The sequence below is a fragment of the Macaca thibetana genome, chromosome 3 (assembly GCF_024542745.1).
Source record: "Macaca thibetana thibetana isolate TM-01 chromosome 3, ASM2454274v1, whole genome shotgun sequence".
Taxonomy (NCBI): domain Eukaryota; kingdom Metazoa; phylum Chordata; class Mammalia; order Primates; family Cercopithecidae; genus Macaca; species Macaca thibetana.
In genome coordinates, this window is record NC_065580.1 from 96,106,474 (window position 1) to 96,129,319 (window position 22,846).

General features: G+C 43.7%; 1 protein-coding gene across 2 annotated transcripts in view; it reads right to left on the reverse strand.

Annotated features, from left to right (window-relative positions):
- The window catches only part of LOC126951391 (uncharacterized), a 36,063-nt gene that overhangs the window by 11,000 nt on the left and 2,217 nt on the right, over nucleotides 1-22,846 (reverse strand). The window lies entirely within an intron of this gene.

Here is a 22,846-nt window from a genome sequence, read left to right on the forward strand (position 1 = left end):
AGATAGGATGACGAAATGTATTAGTACTGAGGAATAACTTTCTCCTGTCTTCTTGGAAAACATCTGGGGTATTACCCTCCCCTCCACTTATTCCCCCACCTCTTACCCCAACGCTGACTCTCGGCAGACAGTTTATCAGCGATAAATGGAAACACCTGGGCGGCAGATAAGGCCACCTGAGTGTGATCAGCTGAGGAAACCTTAGGGACGCGTGCCACTCAGTATTTCTTTTATCACGCCAGGCAGGGCAGAAGCACAATCTAGCCTGTGACAGATGGCAAGGTTCACTTTCTCATTCATTCATTCATTCATTCATTCAGTCAGTCAGTCATTCAAACAACCTCAGGAGGTCAGCAGGCCCAGCTCCCTGCCTGAAATAGGTCAATGCCTGAGCCACCAGATGAATTAGAAGGTTATTGATCCTGCTTTTAACCACATCTGCAAAAAGACATTCTAGAAACTAACTCTGTGTCTTGTTCAAATCTTTAATCACCCTTTCTTTTGTGAAACCAAACCCCCTCCAGCTACAATTTCTCATCTTTATAGAGATGAGAAATATCATCTTTTGTACCCCGTGGCCAGTCAAAAAGTATTTTTATTGCCATCTCTGCTGTAATAACCTCCCCAAACTTGAAAACTCTAAATCCGGGTTTCTTCCCATGTCCCCACACCATATTAAACAATCCCCACCTCCTTTGCTCTTCCTTCAAAGGTCCTACTCATCTACCTTTTAATTAGCATGTTTCTTTTCTCTCAGCTCATTCCAGCATCTACACAACATTTAGAAACCAAAACTTGACACAGAACTCTAATAGTTGACAAGAGATGTAGCTGCTATTAAAGTGAAAATGATCCAGTGTGTGTTTTCACAAAGCCGCTACCTGGACCCCCAAGCAAGTTACTTAACATTTCTGTTTCCACACCTGTAAAGCTGGTTCAATCATAAAGAATGAGGTCTGTGAACATGACATTAGGAAGACCTACCAGCAGCTGATCGTCTGTAAAAGGTAAAAGTACTTCTTTTACTTCCTAAAAGAAGTAGGTTCAGAAAGACACATAGAAATTAACCAGGTCAAGAGAAGAAAGCAATCCTACCAGAGGCAACTGCATGTGCAAAGGTCCTGAGGCCTGACCTGAGGACCAGGATGAGTAGATCCCAGAGAACAAGAAAAGGGTTGTGAAATGAGGCTGGTGAAGGAGGTAGATAACATAGGGCCATGTAAGCCAGGATTTTGGTCTTTTGTTTTTCAAAGCACTGTGAAGATGACGAAGTTATAAGCAGATTTATATATTTTGTAAAGGCTCCTGGCTGCAGAATAGGTTGGACACAGAGAGGATGTGGGGAGAGTAGGAAGCTCTCCAGGTAACCTAGGAATGGGACTATGAGAGCTCGGACTACGGTGGCATTTGTGAAGATGAAGAGACGTGGCTAGATTTGGAAATGAGAATTAACAGCATTTTACTGATTCACTGAATATGGCAGTGAGCGGGAGGGAGGTGTCCAGGGTGCTGCCAAGTGTCTGATTTGCTCATCTTGGATGGCGCTGCTGTTTACTGAGGTGGAATGCTGGGGGAGGAACAGGTTTGAGGAAGAAGGCATGAGTTCAGTGTTTGGACATGCAGAGTTTGAAGTGCTGTGAGATGGCCAAGTCGAGATGTGGAATAGGCCATGGGATTTATGATTGGGAGCTCGGAGGAGAGCCTAAGCTAGAGATATAAATTTAAGAGTCACCAGCATATAGATAATAATTAAAACCATGAGTACGGACGAGGTCATGGAGGGAGGGTGTAGAATGTGAAGGAGAAGAGGGCAGTGTATCAAGCCTTGAAATTCTCCAGTATTTAATGGTAAGCAAGAGGAGCACGAGCCAGGAAGGAGACTGGGGAGAGTCCCAAGAGGTGGGAGAAAATCAGAATGTCAGGTCATGGAATCCATAGGAAGAGGATGTTTTAAGAAGAAGGTGATGCCAATAGTGATGCACAGAATGGCCAAGCAGGACCCATAGAATGTGATGTGTCAGGAAGTGAAGTGTGGCATTTGTTTATCCTTAATGATCTCATCTAGGTTATATTCCTGTGGGATTTTCAGGATTGTGTGCACTCCTGGGTTTTGTTAACTCAGAATTTTTCCACCTTTCCTATGCATAGCTACGGCTTATGTTGCATGTTATGACCGAACTTCCTATCCAACGTGATCAGTTTAGCAACACCGGGGTTATATCTCATCTATCCAGATACTTCTGCTGTTCAGACTGCAATCAAGAATTAGGAAAAAAGCAAAAAATCACAATGCATTCTCGCTAAAGTCTTGTCACTAATATTCATGTGTTTACTAACAGAAGCCATTATTTAGCTTTCACTGAGAGCTATTTAACCTTTACAAGTTTTACAAAGATAGATGTTCCGTTTCTCCATCCACAGCAAAATGGAAAAAACCTGTGGGCAGGGGCTAAGGTGGAGGAGGAAGACCAAGGAGGAAGGTCACTGAGGCATGTGAAAATTGTTACAGTACAGTCAGTCCTCATTAGAAGTAGATGAAAATCTACAAAAACCAGGCAAAAGGACCACAAAATTACAGCAGTCTGAGTCAATTTAGTGAGGAATAGATACACCTTAGTCCTCAGTAACCTTTGGGGAAAACATCACAATATAGTGCCTGTTAATAACAGAGTAACCAAGGAAATTTGAAATAAATGCTTGCTACGTTAAAATAAGTGGGGGAAGCCTATCATGTGATTTTCTTTTCTGTCCTTGTATTTTCTATAAAGTGGTTTTGAGAACTATAGGCTCAATCAGTTTCAAGTTAAATTTTTGGGTAAGAATTCACTCTAGGAGGTAATGTACACATCAGATTGTTCGGGGATGTTAGGATTGACCGGAGGGCTCCGGTATCATCAGCCTTATCCAATATATTTCCTGTTGGCCTTTCACCTAATGGTTTCGCAGCTATTAAATATGGTCCCCTAGATGTATCATTTTACTAGAAATTAATAAATTCAGAATGTGGCAAACTCTACAGAGCAAACAACTTAGTTTTTTAAACAAATAAATTGCAAGGAAAAAAGCCAGCAGGAAAGGGAAGCTATAGATTAAAATATATTTAAGAGACACGACAACCAAATCCAGTGTATAGGTTTGTCCTGCTTATTAGTAAATAGACATTGACTCATTAACTGGGGAAATTTTAAAACTGACTGGAAATGCAATCCTATTTTTTAGGTGTGATGACAGCATGGTAATTACACATTTTTTAAAGTCCTTATCAAGATACATACTGAGGGATTTATAAATAAAATGACATGATTTCTGGTATTTGCTTCAAAACAATCCAGTGGATGGGGGTAGTAGGCCATGGAAGAATGAGGGAGAGGGCTTGGGGAGAGAGGAAATCAGATCAGCCTTGAGCTGCCGTGAAGGCCGGATGACGGGCACATGTGGGTTCTCGGTGCCATGCTCTCCACTGTGGATGCATTCTTGAAATTTCTCTAACAAAAAGCTTAAAAATAGTGAGAAGAGGCCAGGCATGGTGGCTCACACCTATAATCCCAGCACTTCAGGAGGCCCAGGAGGGCGGATCCCCTGAGGTCAGGAGTTCGAGACCAGTCTGGCCAATATGGTGAAACCCCGTCTCTACTAATAATACAAAAACTAGCCGGGCATGGTGGTGGGCACCTGTAGTCCCAGCTACTTGGGAGGCTGAGGCAGGAGAATTGCTTGAAGCCGAGAGGTGGAGATTGCAGTGAGCCGAGATTGCACCACTGCACTCCAGTCTGGGGGACAAGAGTGAGACACCATCTCAAAACAAACAAATAAATAAATAAATAAATAAATAAATAAAATAAAGGGAAGAAGTCATTTCTTCTTCATCTTATTATTTTGGAAGAAAATATTTCTAAACATCTTCTTCAGCAGGGTAGACTGAACAACACTAAAAACAGATTATCTGGAAAGTCCAATGGTGAATACAAAGATAAATTAAGAAGAAGCACACCTTGGAGTAATGGAGGTGTGACTACATTATTACCTCAGTAATTGAAACAACCAAATTGAAGCCAGACGAGAAATCACTCCACACTCTGATGGGTTAGAGAGCTCCAATGCCTCAATTAGAACTGACTTCTTTTTTTTTTTTTTTTGAGACGGAGTCTCGCTCTGTCGCCCAGGCTGGGGTGCAGTGGCCAGATCTCAGCTCACTGCAAGCTCCGCCTCCCGGGTTTACGCCATAGAACTGACTTCTAATGGAAACACTCATGAACTTCAGGCAGCAAAACCCGCTTCTGTCACGGTTCTGTGGCTCTGTTCCATAAGATAGGGTTCTGTGCCTCAGTGAGCTCCTGTATGAAGCCCAATCCCCTACCCTTCTCCTTCCTTTGCTCTCTTCCTTTGTTCCTCTGCTCCAGAGAAGTCACCCATTCGTTTGCTAACTTAGGAGTGGCAATCCCAGCAAATATTTTGAGAAGTTTTAGGGAAAAAAAATTTTTTTTAATGAAATTCAAACTACTACGGAATGGACTCTTCACTTCCAAGCCATCAACTCTCTTTCCTTCATACCTGGTCATGTGGTTCCCATCCAGGACCATCGTTGCCCCCTTGGGCTCCCTGGCCTACCTGCTTCGACAAGGGGAAGGCCACCATGCTGCCCTCTGCAGCTCCGTGGGTGAAGGGAGGACAGGTTGGCCAGGCAGGGAATCGCAGGCGAGGGCCTGGGACTGACTGACTTTTTGGTTCACAGTCATCTGGGTTGCATATGCCTGAAAACTTCTGGGGTTTCAGGGTACACCAGGGTCACTGGAGATGGCAGGTTCAGAGAATACCCAGCATCTGAGGTTTTTGCCCCCTCTATGCTTGTGTTTTTAACTACACCATTTCCTGAGCTCAATAAGCCAATCACCCACTGAATTCCTATTCATCTTTTAAGAGCTCACCTTCACCATCACCAAATCCACAGATCTTTTCCCAACCTGTCCATCAAAGCTAAAGGACCCTTCCTCTCCTTCCAACAGTTCTCTGCTTGTGAAGTTCTTATAACATTTAAGTATCTAGGGAACCAACCAGTGGTGAACTCCTCAAGGGCTGGACTGTGTCTCATTCACTTGTGTATCCATGCCCCAAGTCATGCCCATCCCTGGACATTGCCTCATGTTCACCCCTGTGCCTTTGAACAGGACACATGAGCTCTGTCCATAGCCCTCCAACCCTCTTCCACCACTTGTCTCTAACCAACCCCCTTCGCCTCCTTCCTGCTATCCCTCCTTTTCCATACCACCACTTTCCCACACCATCTCTTTCTTCCCCTGAATCAAGAAGTGAGAACATCAGGAAAGAGAGGGATCAACTTCATGCCAGAGTCTCAGGCTGTCTCCACGGATTTTCCTGTGCCAGGCCATTTGGCTGGTGATTGCTGAACTAGATGAGAATTCTCGGCCCTACCCAGGAGTCCTCCAGCTCCCACTGCCTCATGGGCCCATCACAGCTTTCTGGATCAACAAACCCCTCCTTCAGTCAATAGGAGCTTTGTGAACTAAACAACAGATGCCATAGGGCCTAGAAGGCAAATAAATATGGCTATTCAACATTATATCGCACTGTGTGTAATTCAGGAAATTTAATTATGGTCTCCCTAGCAACAGTAACGCAACTTCAGGCCTGATACACAGGCCTTGTTTTCTGGTGCACAAGGGGGTGAACTTCACACCTTCACATGGATGGAGACAATGCAATCTGGCAGACTTACAATTGCCATGGGAAACCTCCGTGAGTTCTTCCTCACAAATCCTATGCTTCCAAATTCAAAGCTGATTTTCAGCATTTGGTATAAAGACTCGGGCAGTGGAAGGCACTAACATAACCCCAGACGAGTATAGGTAGTTAAATATCATAGGCACAGATCTAGACGCTGGATACACTTTCTAGACGCTGGATACACTTTCTAGACGCTGGATACACTTGAGACACAGAACGTCTGAGCAGGACTCTCAGAAAACCAAGTGTCAGGATCAGACCTGCATACTGCTCTATTGCCTAAAGCAGGGGTTATTAACTTGGGGTCTGTGATGTCCCCAAAGAGAGACTGATGGCATGGTGGCTGGGAGCATAGATTCCAGTGCCAGACTTCACAGGTTCAAATCCTATTTAGCTCTTCCATATATGGAGCTATATGACCTTGGGCAAAGGACTCACCTTCGCTGTGCCTCAGTCTCCTCATCCATAAAACAGGGGTAACATTATTGGGAGAATTCAGGGTTATTTGGTTAGTTTTGCTTTGGAGCACAGAGTAATACTGGACCTCTAGGCAGGATTTACTAATGACAGCACTTAGCTATTTTGCATGGCCCCACTTGTAATCCTCTGCCCGAGCCAAGTCAGAATTGGGACACGTCACATATGGGCTCCCTTGAGTTTGTTCTCTTTTATTTTCTGAGCAAACCATATTTCTTTTTCCATTCCTCACTCCTCTCCGAATTTTAATTAAGCCTTCTCCCAACTAGAGAGCCAGGCGAGGGTTAGGTTTGTTTTTGAAAAGCCTCACAAGCTTGCACAGCAGCAGGTTTTGCCACAGTTTGACAGTTCCAGTTCAGCTCGGTGCGGCTGATTTATAAGACACTGAGCTCATTGGCTTTATCCTCTGTTCTCTCCCAGTCATTTCTCCATCGAGTCGCCCTAGCTGGAAACATCTGAGAAAGAAATTTACTGAGAGATGCACAGACAGCCTATTCACATTTCATAACGTTTCAGGAGCCTTCCCCTAGAGGAGCCAGCGGTAGCCAGTTAACTCATGCATAATCCCTAGCTAGTGTCCCTGCCCCCATCACTCCACTCACGGGTACAGACAAACCCAGGCCCCCTCCAAACTCGGCTTCTTTGACCCTCATGCTAAGTGATGTAGCCATCAGAGCACACACTGTTCTTAGACCTCACCCAGCCTCGCCTGTGACAGCAGGATTAGACAGGGAAATATGAACGGAAGGCACCCAATGAATTTAGTGATTTAATTGTCTGAGTACTTAAAAATTCAGGATTAATTCCACTTAACTGCAGTTGTTTCTTTCTCATCAACAGGAATCTCTTTAAAATAATTTATAGAAATAGGAACCTAATGGAGGCTCAAAATAAGCCTTTGCATGACTTATCAACCTCGCTTTCCCCTTCTCTAACCAGCCCCTCTACCCACACCGATTTGGTCTCAACATACAGAAACCTCTAATCTGAAACCGGTGTTTCCCAGTCAACCCTCCATTTGTGCTTGAAGTAATTTGAAATGGCCACTTTCTGTGTCTTGTTCTCAGACGTGTCTTGGTCAATTAGTGCAATGTCACAGCCATGTGTAGTTATTGTAACTCCAGCTGTGAGCTGTTAATAATAAACTTGCCCACAGGACAACCCTGTCATATGGTTGATGGTCAATCAAGACTAAAATATGCATTCGGAGAAAAAAATGCTCCTGTCAACAGTGCGTGGGTGGAGGTCATTGGTTAGGATGCCGGCATGTAGCTGCCCAGTTTGGGTTAATGTCGTGTCGTCGGCATCCTTGACTCGCTCCCACTCTACGATGTTTGTCCTGAGACACAAAGGCGTGATAACTAAAATGACACAGCTGGAATCAGAAGACAAGTAGACAAAACATGGGGAAATGTAGAATATGGGTCAGGGAATAGGGATTTGTTGAAAAGAAACATAGCTCAGATTCTTTAGTAGGAAAAGAAGACAGATCTGCGTTTTGGTCATGGGAAATTTTATTTAATGGGAGTTCTGAGGCAAATAAAAACAAGCTGATTTGTGGCAAATGAGTGAAGAAGGAACAGTCACCCACTTGGGTGATTCCGATTAATTTCCTTCACAGGATCACAGGGTATTTTGAGTATTTTAGTTCAGTTTTAAATTTTGGTTTTCCAAGGGGTGGCTCTGAGTGGGGAGACTCTTGGCAAATAGAGGAACCTTGACTTTTGTTCCTAGATATCTGCCACAGTATGAAAATCAAATGGCATTTACTTGTCTCTATGGCTAAACTGCTACTTACTCATCTCTATGTCAGTTTCATCTGCAATTACTAAGAACCAGTACAGAATGGTAAAAAGCCATGCCAACTGTCTCAGTCAGTCCATGCTTTCCTGTGTGTTCAAATAAGTTCTCAATACAATATCTATCATAGATAGCATTTCGTAATACCCTGAAGGCCACGCTGTGAAAAATCTCCAGTCTTTTCACTACCGCAGTGCTCGGTTCAACATTTTCTATTAATAACTGAAAACCCAGGGAGGCCGAGGTGGGTGGATCACCTGAGGTCAGCAGTTCAAGACCAGCCTGGGTAACATGGTGAAACTCCATCTCTACTAAAAATACAAAAATTAGCTGGGAGTGGTGGCATGTGCTTATAATCCCAGCTACTCAGGAGGCTGAGGCAGGAGAATCACTTGAGCCCAGGAGGTGGAGGTTGCAGTGAGCTGAGATTGTGCACTCCAGCCTGGGCGACAGAGCAAGACTCCATCTCAAAAAAACAAACAAACTGAAAACCCAGGTTAAAGCAGTACATGCAGCTTTTTCTTTGAATTCAAGCATTCCATTGCCTCCTTTAAAAAAAAGACATGTTTTTTCTCCTTTATCTTTTTTTTTCTGTACCGCTAAGGAAGTGAAATGATTCAATTCCTACTGAGGTTTCTTTTTCATAGAAAGAATGAAATATTTGTCCCCTACTAAAAACAAAAGAACTTTTAATTGGCATTCAAAGGGTAATCACACAATAAAGGCCTTATTAAAAGCCTGGAGCCCTGTTTACTCACTGTGGAGCCTGACTTGATTATTTGATAATTAGAAACACCCTGCTAATGACTGGACTGGAGTCTTCCCTGAGGGAGTGCTCCCTTCAGGGAATGCATTATTTGTCATTGAGAAGGTAAATTACTCCCTTCTCTTTCCTCCCGTATTCTTTCCAGATTTGCCTGAAAATTGTGGGAAGCCAGAGAAGACTGCCCCGTCTGGAGATACCCGTGCACATGCACAAGTGCACACACATACATGCATGCTTCTCCTCCATCCCAGTTAGTTGGTTGCTAAGGGTTCGCTGAATTTCCTGTCATTCTGAGACTGTTTCACTAGCTTAGTGGTTCTCAGCTGGGTGCATGGCAATGTCTGGAGCTGTGTTTGGTCGTCAAACTGCAGAGAGGAGAGGGGCTACTGGCATCTAGTAAGTGGAGGTCAGGGATGCTACTAAACCTACAATGCAAAGAACCCCATCCCCACCGCCACCCCCCACCTCGGCAAAGAATTATCTTTCTCAAAATGTCAACAATGCCAATGCTGAGAAATACTGCACTAACGATCAATTTAGTTTGAGGTGACATGATCAATCTATGGGTTAATGTTCAGAATGAAAGCAATGAGACAAAGGGGTATCAAATTCCTCTTACATCATTTTCCCTTCACCCCACCAAAAAATTATACCTGATTCACCCCAATTCTGCCTAAGCCAGTTTTCCCTATGATATTGTAAGGTGGGGATCAGCAACCTACAGCTTAATGCATCTGCCACCTACTTTTGTACAGCCAACAAGCTATGACTGCTTGTTACATTTTTAAATGGTTGAGAGGAAAACAAAATGAATATTATTTGTGACCCAAGAAAATTATGTGAAATTTAAATTTAGTGTCCATAAATAAAATTTTACTGGGATCCATCCACACCCACTTGTTTACATATAGGCCATTGTTACTTTTGTAATATAGCAGCAGATTAATCTTGACAGAGAGTATATGGCCCCCAAAGCCTAAATATTTACTATCTGACCCATGACAAAAAAATGTTTGCTGGCCTGTACTATAAAACCCAAAACCAATTATGTGCCCTGCACAAAAGACAGACTCAATGATTCCCGGAGATCCCAGGTCCCACGGTGATTAGGAAAGGTGTGTAAATAACACTGCACTCTTTCTACATTTGCTACTCTCAGATATCACCAGATTGGTGGGAGGTCACTTACACATAAGTTATTTGTTTTGTAATCTTACCACAGTTATAACTTTCTTGCCCCAATAAAACTCATCATGTGGTTTCAAAGCTGGGCTTTCCTCTCAATTTCCTTCCCCAGCATTAGCCTGAAATGAGGATACAAAACCAGAGAGAGAAGGCAGAAGGGTCTGATTTATCTTCCAACTGGATCCTCAGCCATGAGTAATTGAAAGAAAAACATAGGGGCACCCTAGCCACAAATTCTCAGACATCTCCCCACTCCCCGCCGAAACTGACAGTCCTCTCCCTATTTCAGAAACAGTTTGAACATCCAACAGGAGCATTCTCCTGTCCCAGAAAAAAAGGGTATTTAGGGATGTTACCCACACAGACAGAAAGAGGGTAGCTGGAACAGGGTTCTACAAACACAGGGGTTAGTGCTGTGTAACCTCACCTATTTAAAATGAAAAGGAATACACACAAAAAGCCTGCCCCTGGCACTGTCCATGCCAAAGGGGTTAAGCAGCCCCACATGCATACATTCCAGTTTGGAGACATGAAAAGGACACACATAGAAGGCTGTGAGGATGCAGAAGAGGGAGAGATCATTTCTGGATTTGGAGATGATAGTGATAAGAAGGAGTAAGTGGGACAAGAGGAGAGCATCATCATTTATTGGTGTCAGAAAGTACTCTGAGCACTTTACATATATCTTCACAGTAACTCAAAATGTTGATAGTGTTCAACCCATTTTATAGATGGAAAAACCGAACTTCAAGACGTTAAGTAACTTGCCTAAGGGCACAGAGCCAGTAAGGTAGTGGAGCAAGGATTCGAAGCACATCTGTCTGACTGCTCTTCTCCATGTTGAGGGGATTTTGTCATTGAGAAAGTAAATTACTCACTTCCCTTTCCTCCCATTTTCTTTCTAGAGTTTTTGCCTTAAAATTGTGGGAATCCAGGGAAGACTGCCACAGCAGAGGCAGGAGATGAACATGCGTGGATGAGTAGGATACAGATTGGAAAACTAAAGAAAAAAAAAACATTCTAAGTAGGATAAAGGGATATGAATAAAAGAACAACTCTGGAATGGGTGTGTTACATTAGGGATGGTTCAGAGATGGAATAGAGGAGTCTCTTGGAAGCAGAGTTTACACAGGGCAGATAATACTGGAAAGGTTTGATGAGGCCCAAACATTGCCAAATGCAACCATTGTTAGGAATCAATTTTGCAAAGTCTTGACATTTGACGTTGAGTCCATGTGGAAGGAATGCGCTATGGTAATAGCAGCTTTATTCATGACTGCCAACACTTGCAAGCAACCAAGATGTCCTTCGATATGTAAATAAATCAAACCAGTACAACCATATGATGGAATATTATTCAGTGATGAAACGAGCTATCAAGCCACCAAGAGACTGGAGGAAACTTAAATGCATACTACTAAGTGAAGGAAGTTCATCTTAGAAGAACTAAGAAAGAAAGAAGCTACATACTGTGTGACTTCAACTATATGACATTTGGGAAATAGCAAAACTGTGGAGACTGTAAAAAGACCCATGGTTGTCAGCAGTTACAGGAAGAGTAGGATGAAGAGGCAGAGGATTTTTAGGGCAGTGGAACTATTCCGCCCCACACTATAATGGCAGATATGGGTCATTATATATTTGTCAAACCCATAGGATGAAACACAGAGAACGAACCCTGATGTAAACTATGAACTTTAGTTAATAATATGTCAATATTGGCTCATCAATTGTAACAAATGTACCAAACTAATGCCAGATAGTAAAAACAGGGGAATTTGGGGTGGGTGGAAGAGGGGATATATGAGAACTCTATGTACTTTGGGTTCAATTTTTTCTGTAAACTGAAAACTGCTCAAAACAAATGTTAATTAAAATTTTAAAAGGTTACTGGACCCTGATTCTATACCCTTCTCTGACTTTGAGCAAATCACAGCCTCTCTGGGTCTTATGGACCAAGAGATTAGTGCATGACCCATGGCCGTAGGACATCCTATTGCTGGAATAATATATATTTGTTTAATTTACTCTTTTCATTGAAGAATGAATGAGAGATGGAGGGTTCTTGGGCCTCAGGCTCATGAATGTAAGCCCTGAGGGTTTCTGGGTATTTGCAGCAGTGGATCAGGATCCATGAGATTGCTTCCCTCTTGCACATGAGGTCACTTTGCATATAAGGGCCCCAATACCAATGTGTTTGTGGTGTGGTCCTGGTTTGTTTAGAATGGTTACCAAATCCCAACTTCTTCAAACATTTTTTAAAGTGCTGATTACTTTGCAGCATGCTAGAAACTGGCACCCACAAAATGTGTTGACTTTAATGAAATAGATGTGAGAATTAAAACATCTTCCCTTCCACACCCAGCTTCCAAGCTTGTGTGCTGAGCTGCCTGACAGAAAGTTGGCCTCTGCAGGCCCCACAGCTGCCATGGAAATGGCAGTGTGACTGGCAGCTCTCAGCAGTGTGTCCAGGATGTACTAATATTTACCGGAAGAGGCAGCCTTTGCTGTCACTGAGTCCCCACTCACCTCATGTGACTGCTGCTTCCCAGCCTGCTTCACAGAGTTGGCTCAGAGGAGGGTGTGGTCTAAGCTTGCATCAGAGATCTGGTTTTACCTTAATCCCCCAAAATCACAATTATATTTAGCAGATCTCAGCAGGCATAGTATAAACGATAAAAACCAACCTTTAAGGATGTTGTTCACAAAGGAGGTGATATAAATGCCAAGTAAGATGGGTAATTTAACTTTACATATATATGGATGGAAACATATATGGCTTTTAGACTGAATTTTCTACATATATAAACACACATACTTTTTAAACATTTTGGGTAGAGAAAATAATATCACCAACTTTTACTTGTGTGTGAACTTTGTAGACACAAAACTTAAACAGATGTGCATGTTTATGATTTTTAAAGATGCACATATGTAAAACATTCAATAGTATATTTGTTCACGCAGTTGATTTAACTGAGAGACCTTGTATTTACACATTCTAATTGTGTTATGCGAGACAGTGCTACGTATATTAAGTATGTTGACATTTAAGATTGAAAACCAAGTGGCTTGGTAGAAGTAAGTTCTTCATGTGTTTTGAAACTGTTCCAGACCTAAACATTTTGCACCACTCAGGAAGGGGTAAGGAATAGGAGGGGAGCTGAATGTGGATTGATTCCAAAATACTTCATGAGGGTAAATAATAAGAAATTAAACTTAAAATTTTTGAATTCCCTGCTCCATACAAATCGCAAAATCTGAGGCTATTTTTCTCATTCAGAGAAAGCAAGCAGCCTTCGGCTTCTGTTGACGTGTGATATTTGAAAGAAGAGTGGGGTCTGGGACTGGGGATGGGAGGTGGGCAGCCGTCTATGGAGGCTCCTCCATCCAACACTTCTCAACGAGGATTCCAGGAGGCCCAGCCTATAAATGCCTGTATTGTCCTCCCGCTCTGCAGTCACAGGCAGCTGAACATTTTGCTTGGTAATCCACAAAAGTGTTCTTCTTGCATGTAAGATTTGGGGTTTTAATACCCACTCTGTTTGGAAAACTTCTAAAATCAGAAATGATGTGGTCTGAAATGTTGACATGTTTGGCCCCATATGGACTCCACAGCTCAGAGAAATGAAGTGGCACATTTATCAGGTCTCAAGTTTGGGGTCCCGTATAGATTTATTTGAGCCACACTGGCCAGAGGTGACTGAGTCTCTTCAGTCCTTAAGTGCTTATGTTTTTTATTGTCCTCTCCAGCTGTAGAAGTGCCTCTGCCCTTTGGCACACAGTATTAACGGCACTGACAATTCTGCTTATTTCCCCTCTTTTTATCAGTAATTCAGCCTTATGAATCCAATAAATATCAGTCTAGGCTTGACTTACACATTGGTGAATTCTTTATCTGTCCTTTTCTAGTTTTCCACAGCTTTGGGGCAAATTATCATACCTAGTGAGACACACTTGGCAGGGAATAGTGTCCCTAGGGAAACTCTGGTAAAGTTATGAGGTCATATCAAGTCAATCTAGAAATACAAGCAGTGGTACCAATCTTCAGATGCAGAATCTAGAGCCTGTCTCAGAACTTACAATCGCTCATTTTATAATTCCAAAGAACATAGAAACAATCAAGGCTGAGGAATTTTCTGCTCCACGCTGCAGAGCTGCGTAGCTCCCAGGTTGGTGTGAGGGGCACCAGGAAAGGGGATTTGTGTCTCTCTGTCTTTACTCCTAACTCTCACCTTGACCATATCCAGTAAAATCAGCAAGTAAAATCTAGCAAGCTCTAGTGAAATCAGGTTAAAATAATCACATGGGCAGCTTTCCGGAGGCTTAAGGCAACTGGGGCAAGTTTCTACGCATAGGAATTTCAGGCCTCTTCTAGTACCAGTTCCTCAGTCGCAGCCCAGAACCAGCCCCCCCTCTAGCTTGGGCCACCACTGTGGCTCCACTGGGGGACCCAGTTTCACAAAGCCATAACTGTGTCCTCTCAACATTTAGAGAAGCCAAGAGGCAAGCTCTGAACAACCGCTAAAGACAAAGTACACAATAGGAACCCCAAAAATTGGGAGGGAAAGGCGGCATTCAGAAGATTGCGTCAAATAAGCAGATTTCTGTAATAGTGGAAAGATAGAGTCAGAAGTAGGAGAATGTATGATGAAGGGGTAGGAGTATGTGTTGCAAGAGAAAAATAATATTCTCTCATAACCTTTTCTTTTGTCCCTCCTGCACTGTTCTGCACCCTGCCAAAGGGGAATTAGCAAAGATATAGACCAGCTCCCATCACACAGGTAATGAGGAGAAGCCCATGGAGAGAAAAGGGGAAGACCAGGAGGCTGGACCCACCTTTCCACCGTATTTGAGCATCACCACCACCACTGTCAATCACTACTACCAAAGTTTCTTTCTCTACACGTTTTAGGGGATAGGGCAAGTTTTGTCTGAGGGAAAAGTTTTAAATCTGAGGGAAAGACAATCACTGTGGATTTTAAGAGGACTAAATGTCTTAGCAGCTTGCGGTTAAATGTCTTAGCTTGCAGTTCCCCCTGGGCGGCTGCAGCTTGGGGGAGGATGCCCACTCCTTAGCAGCTCTCCTCTTGTGGTTGCCCCAGAGTTTGCAGATGGAAGGAGCCCGCCGCTCCTTCAGGGCTTAGCACGTGGCTGGTCACTGCCTCGGTGGGGTCAATCAGGCCCCCTCTCTCTGCCGTTCTGGGAGAAGTATCTGTCATGGTTCTTTCCACACCGATTTTATTCAAGAGTTTCTACTTTAATCCTCACGTCTTTGCCTTCTTGTTTTGCCTGTAGAGAACTTCATAAGGCCTGGTTTTCCCTCCTTTTTCAACGTGAGCCTCAGCATCTTCTGCTCTTTGCTGCCCCACGAAACCTCCCTCTGTAGCACCAACCTGCCGTCACACACATTGTCAGAGGTGACATCAGGCGACGCAACTGTATAGTTTCTTGTCCTGCCAATTTCTGAGAATCCATGGGGCACATTCCACAGGACACTAGAGATGTGCCTTGAGGAGGGGGAGAAGCTGTGTGCCGCATTCCACTCTTGGTTGGAATTCTGTAGTGCTCATTAGTCCACATCGAAGGTCCTAAGGCTTCTTCTCACTGTTAAGTGGCCTGCTTAACTGCCTATAAATTGGTGTTGCACCAACTTGTTTCACCACGGCCCTTGCCTTTTGATTCATACCTTCTACCATTTTGCAGAACTGCTGCTCTGAGGATCATGTCTCAGGATATGTTGCTGATCCACACGGAGGGTCTACCCAGGAGCTAAGGGCTTGTTATGTGCCATGCTTCAGGAAACAAACTCCCTTTCCGTCCTCCTTGCCTTCTCTTCGACTCAAGCACACAGCAATTCCGTTGAGGCCCAAGATACAGATCTAGAATTACCAGCCCCGGGATCCCAGCCCCGACTCGATGTACTACCACCCAAAGAACTCCAGGAGGTTCCTCCTGTCTGCTTCAATGTAGCAAAGACTGATGGTTGTCCTACAAAATCTTTTCTTTCTTTCTTCTTTAATAAAAGAACCTCTGATTTCTGGCTGGACATGTGCTCACTCTGAGTAAAACTATAGTTCTCAGCCTCCCGTGCACCTAGGTGTGCAACTACGGGAGGTGCTGGGTACAACATCTAGGAACTATGTTTAAAGGGAGGGAGTATGTGCTTCTTTGTCTTTTTCTCCTTGTTACTGCTGGAATAAGGATGTGGTTACAAGAACTTCTGCAGCCATTTTGGGTCACGGAGGGGAAGCCAGACGCTGAGCAGGATAGAAGGGAACTGGGTTCCTGACACCGCAGAGTAAAATCGTGTTCTAGGCTGACACATCTGGGCTTCTTTTATGAGAAAGAGAAATAGACTTTATTATTTAAGCCACTAGCTTTTTACTTTTTCATTTTTATTTTTTATCGTTAGCAAACTAACACAGGATTAAGCCACTATTATGGTGGGGTTTCTGCTACCTCAACAGAGTCTCATCCTAACTGCTTTGGTTCCTCTCTTCAGCTAACCCCTCAGACCTCTCAAAATCAAATTGAAAGCACAGACTATTTCCTAGAACAACCTCTCAGAAAGTCATCTTGACTGGGAACAAGTTAGCCTCAGGATGACCCCACTGGAATTCCTCTCCTGATGACCATCAGCCCTCTGTATCCAGACCCTCTGTCACTCAAGACCTTTCTTGAGGAGATGGTGAGATGGGGCTGGGTTGGGCAAGTCTCCACACCACAGTGATTTGCACATCAGCAGATCCAACTGGGTGGTCTAGTCTAAGTGGCCATATGTTTTCCCACTCTGCCCCAAATAGCCATTCCCTGAGTTTTCCAAATTTTTGGTCTTCATGTGCTCACTTGGCTGTGTTCCCATTCACTGTTGGTGCCTTTCCCACAAGAACCATCCAATTTGTTCATTAGTATATACACACCATCTATTCTGAAGGGCCTCAGCGTGATTTGGTTCCAATTCAACCTCACCCAACTTCTAAGTTAACAAAGATATTCTAATCTACTACCACGGTCCTGCCACTCTATTCTATGTTTAAATCCTTGGTGCCAAGGCTAGTAATTCAAGCAAAGGCACAACTCAGGCTATGTCACCCACAGACACCACCTGAACTGGGCGAGACCTGGACCAATGATCGTTGGCTAGGATTTGGTTATCTGCACAATACCAAAGCATGCTAATGTAGCAACCCAATGTGTGTGCTTCCAGTTGTGATGAATTTTTCTTCATCTCTATTTATGAGATATATGAATAAAGGTTAATTATATATCACGATGGTAAAACTAGGCAACTCCATAAATATACAAACGTGGTTATCAGCCTTTTATACCCTTATTGTAGCAGTTATCCAGTGCCTGGAATTAGAAGAGTTCATGGCATATGCTTGTCCTCTGCCATTGGACTGTGAAGTACTTGCAGCACCTTTACATCCTCTGTAGTACCTAGCTTCATGCAGCAGTTAAGAAGCAAGTGCATTGGACTCGGATGGAGTCCAATTTTGAATAGCTGTGTAAATCTGAGAAAATTACTTAATCTTGCCAAGTCTCAATTTCCTCAACCAAAAAAAAAAAAAAAAAAAAACAGGGATAATAATACATATCTCTTAGGTTGTGCTGAAGATTACATTAGATAGTGTATAAGGCTGACAGCAAGTGGGAGCTGTGACTAAGTCACAGAGACACAAGTATTAAGTGCTCAAGAAATACCTAATCAAATGGAGTTTTCAAGAAGCAAGACCCCCATGTCCATAATCTATGAATTATCCTATATATCACTAAGTCCCCTCTCTAAGATATTCAGTCATTTGTTATTTGTTCAGCCAAAAAGCATTAGGCATACATTACCTACTAAGTGTTAAAAGAAGCTAGGGATACGGAGATATATTTGACATAGTCCTTGCCCTCAAGGTGATTAGATTCTAGTAAAGAAACAGAAAGGTATACCAGTAAGTGCTATAAAAAGTTGTAGATGCTGTGCTAGAAGTATTCTAGAATTCACTGAGTGCCCAAAGAAGGGAGTGGTCTACTCTACTTGGAGCAGGTGTGAAGATGGCAAAGTCATGAAAGTCTTCAAGGAGTGGTGATTCTCAAACTGAGACTTGAAGTATGAGACAGGCAGACCATCCTCAGCACAAATGAGTGTGAGCAGAAGCAATGGAAAGAAGTGCATTGGGCTGGTTTTGGGGGGAAACAGCAAATAATTCCCCGTGGCTTAGGGTCTACAGAGGAGAGGACACCTGTGTGAGAGTTTGAGTTGGAAATCAGGTGTAGACCACCTAGGGAGGTTAGTCTTGATTAGTGGCAGGGAGTTTACCCAGCAAATTCCAGTCACCATCCAAGGGAGACAGACAGATACCCAGAGAAGGAACGAGGTGACACCACAATGACCTGGTTTTCTACTATCCAGAGACAATGGAGCAATGTCTATACATCTAGGTTACAGGGCCCTTGTCTTGTGCACTCTCACAAATCCCCAGCAATATCCCATGTTCTGGTTCATCCCTTCCACCATCAGGCGCCACCCACCTGGTGTTTCCCTTTCCTTAGGAGTCAGTCCTCTCCTAGATGATAGTTAATTGTATAATTTTTAAAATCTCAAATACCTCAGTACACATCAGTGTACGTTATTTATCCCAAGTTATAGACTTGCACTTGAACAGGGACTTTCTGGGCTAATACTTTAAACCAAATGGATAAAAACTCTAGTGGCAGAATTTCAAGCACTCTGGCACCTCTGTGAATGTGAGATTTTTGTACAAGAAAGTGGTGTTTTAACCACCAGTCTTAGGCTGTGGAATCAGCTCCTTCCTTTGTGTTTGTTGCCAACAAAAAGGTTTACAGAAAAAGAAAATAAGTTTCCCTTACAACGATTGTGAAAACAGTCATATTTATAAGCACAATTACCTACCTTCTGACTATCCCTGTGGCCAGTGTATGGTAGCTGCCTAATATGTGACCAAAGAAGGAAGAAGAAAAAAGAAAGGGAGGAAAGAAGAAAGGAAATAAGATTGTCCATAATCGTTTTTTTAACATGACTTCCAGCATAAAACTTGGTGACTAAAAACAGATATTTTTTCATTCCTAAGGGGTCAGGGCAAGGCACATAGATATCCAATTTATTGCCACTAAGCTTTTTATCCTAAAATTTGAAATATTTGAGTGTACAAAAAGTTTCATGTTGTATGCTCTTTATTGGATGCATAGATCTATGTTTATGGAAAGTTCTAATGGTTGCAAAGTCAAATTGCAAAAATGATTCATTTTTGTAGAGATCTCGATATATCATACTGCATTCTAATAAAATTTTCAATACTGGCTGTAATGTAGATTATAATACTAATGTTTCCCATGGGATCCCGTGATCAGAACTCCTTTGGTAAATGTCCTAGAGTTAAGGTGAATGCACCAAAGAGCTGTAACTCACTGAGATTTAATACTGGCTAATGCAGTATGAAAAAATGGGCAGCAAATACAGGCTATAGAGAAACACTCCTTCAAGATTTGGAGTCCAGGTCATTCACAAAATGTTTTCTCCTCATATTCTGAGATTAATGCAGTTCTGACACCTTCCTCACAGATACATGATGATTTAGGAAAGACAACGAGAAAGCCATGGAGATAACAGATGAATGGGGCCTTCAGGCAGTAACATTGTAACGAGAAATGAAACTCGCACTCTTTGAACAGAATTTTTCCAGGAAACCACTTTCAAACTCTTGAAAGGGAAACATCAAAGTCTGAAGGGCAGATACGAAAAAAGTTTCCCCTCTTACACCAAAGTGACATAAATTCAATCTGACACACATTTATAGTGAATTTTGTGTGCCAACAAAGATAAAAAGGAAAAGGATACGTGCTTGTCCTCAAGGAACTTATTACAATTATCTCTCAGCTGATTGGGACCTCTGTTTTCTGAATATTGTTCCCTTCTGTCCTCTGCCTACTTCAAAAAGGACTGAACTTGTACGGGAGTTTTAAAAGTACTCTCTTAAGATGCTCAATTTCTGTCAAACTACTAGGAAACACAAATGGTAACTACCATGAAAAAACATTTTTTCACCAATCAGCGTGGCAAAGACCAAGAGGCTCAACAACAGAATCCGTTGGTAAGAGTGTGGAGCAACAGGCACTCTCAGACATTTCTGGTGGGCGTGGAAAGAGATATGACCATTACAGAAAGCAACCTGGTGATGCTTACCTGAAGTTTAAATGCATATACAAGTTGATCGAACAACTCTTCTTCTGGAAACATATTGCCCTTTGCAAGTACTTTACTCTTGTGAAATGATGGATGTTAGGTATATTTGCAGTGCTACTGCTATAATGGCAAGAGATCAAAAGCACCTAACTGTCCGATCATGGGGCATATGTGTCAATAGGCACATGTTTATTGACACATATATTCTGAATAAGCAGAAGCTATAATAACTGAGGAAGCTCTATATGAGCTCATATGGAACCAGAGCCAGATATATTTCTAGGAGAAACAAACAAGGTGCAGAAAGACCTTATGGTGTGTTGCTGTTTATGTTTAAATAGGTGCTGTGGGTGTGTGTGTAGAGAAAGAGCCATGTTGTGCATAAAATATCTCTGGAAGAGGACACAAGAAACTGAACACAGTGCCTCCTCTAGGGAGGGTGAGAGGATGGCTGGGTCCCTGGGCTAGAAGGGAGATTTACTGTTCATTATCTACCTTCCTTTTGTATCTTTTGCACCAGTTGCCTCTATTACTAATTCAAATAATTAAATTTAAAGGGAAGGTTTCTAGAAGGGCATGTTTCCAAACCAGAGATCTGAGGGAGTGCACAATGCACACTAGTAAACTAGTCATTTCTACAAGGCCCTACCACTTTTGAAGCCCATCAAATAGAAGGAGCTCGTTCTGGAACACAAGTCCTAAAACTAGATCCCCACAGAGAGAACTGGGGTGACTCTGTCCAGGGGTCTTTGGGACTCACTTCCCAGGTCCGCATTTTGGGACACCAGTGCCCTCTTTCTGCCTTGACTGTTGTCACCTTGAGGAAAAAATCGATTCCTCAGATTTCTGCATCCATGAGCACCCTCAGTTGCGCTCCGTGCACCCCCAGCATTGGGGTGCCCCATGGCCTTCCTCACCCATGCTTGCTTCTGTCTCCATGTCCTCAAGCCCCACCCATCCACCTGGAGGTCACAGGCAATCCTAATCCCCATCCCCCGGGATGTTTACCACCTTCTGTCTCCCGCTGCTGCTGCTGAGGCACACTCTTTGCGACAGGACATCTCAGTCATAGCATTTTTTTTCCATTGCATTTATTTGTTTGTCTCCCCAAACGGAATGTGAATTCCCTGGAGAGGGATCTGTTCATCTTTGTTTCCCCACAACAGTCATTCAGTTGAGATGTCTAATAACTGACCATCAGCTGAAGAGCCACTTCAAAGCTGGTGCCCCCCTGTGCCCTCTGTACCCAAACCACCAGCCCCCACTGCCCAGCACGACCCAGGGATGTCAGCCCTTTGGGGACTGTGCCGGCCTAATGGCAACGAAGTTGTCTTCTTACCCAAAGGTCCACCCTGCCCCACCCTTCCAGAATTTACTCTCAGGCTTGGAACTGAAAAGATGCCCCATGCCATGATGGAAAAACAGGGTAGCTGCTCCACCAATTCATACTCTTTACATACCATGTTACACCCAACACCAGGACGCAGGTTGACCTGCAGCTGAGGGCATTTCCCGCAGCCCGCTTTCCTAAATCCCAGGGCTCCCAGTCCCCTGATCCTGCCTGAGAAGTTCCTGCTCAGGGCAACCGACTAGCAACAGCGTCCCCCTGAGCTCCCTGAATGCCCCAAAGAGACAACTCCTGGACTCAGCAGTGGGCCGTCTTGTTTACAAAGCCCACCCTCTGAGAACGGAAGCTCTGTCTTGGTTCTACGAAAATACAGTCAGTCCTGGCATTTTTGAAAATGAAATTTCCCTGGAGGATACTTTACATCGACATGCAACTATGCAACTTTCTGCCACACTTTCACCCCTGACACCTTGGGAGTGGTGCTGCTGGTGCCTCTAGCACCTGCTTCCCTGTCCTGCCACCTGGACAAGAAACAAAGTGCAATAGCCACATGCCTTGTAGGGGCTGGTGTGGGAGTGGGAGTCCTCAGGCTTGGCTTAAACTGGGATTCAGAGTCTGGCCATGTCTGGAGAACTTCTGAATCAAAGGGGTTGGGTGTTCATTGGCATGAGGAGTGTGACCTGGAGGGAGGAAGGTTCATGCTTCAGGGCCCTGAGCAGAGGCACCAATGCCCCAGGAGAGACGACAGAGTGGCTCCAGCACAGTGAGCCTGGAATGGGGCCCGGCATCTTCTGGCACCACTGGAAACTCTGACAATCGGTGTTCAGGGCAGCCACAAGGGAGAGGGCATGAAAGTCCCCAGGAAACAGCATTCGTAAGTGGCTTTGCAGGAAGGGACACTAACAATGAACCCTCAGAAAAGAACCTATGAGAACTGTCCTGAGCCCATGTGAAACACAACCATAAATAAAATCAGGGCAGAGCCACTACTGTCACACAGACAGACGCAGTGAGGCAGCCAAGTCTGACGGCTCATGTCAAGGTGGCAACCTTCCTACGCCAGGCAGAAGAGGCCTGAGGAATTCAGGCTACAAAAGCAACTTGCAGACGTCAAGGGTACTGAAAACTGAATCGACAGTCTTTCATCCCTGAGGATGACAGCTCCCAAAATGTAGAACACAGTCTGCTTCAGGCTCTACTGCCCCACCAAGTTCACTCCTGCCCGTCCCAGAAATGAGGTATGCAGCGACCAGTGAAATGCCAGCTCTTGCCCTTGGAAACGGCAGCTTGTCTTGACTACAGACACCTCCCCGGACGCACCCAGAGCCTC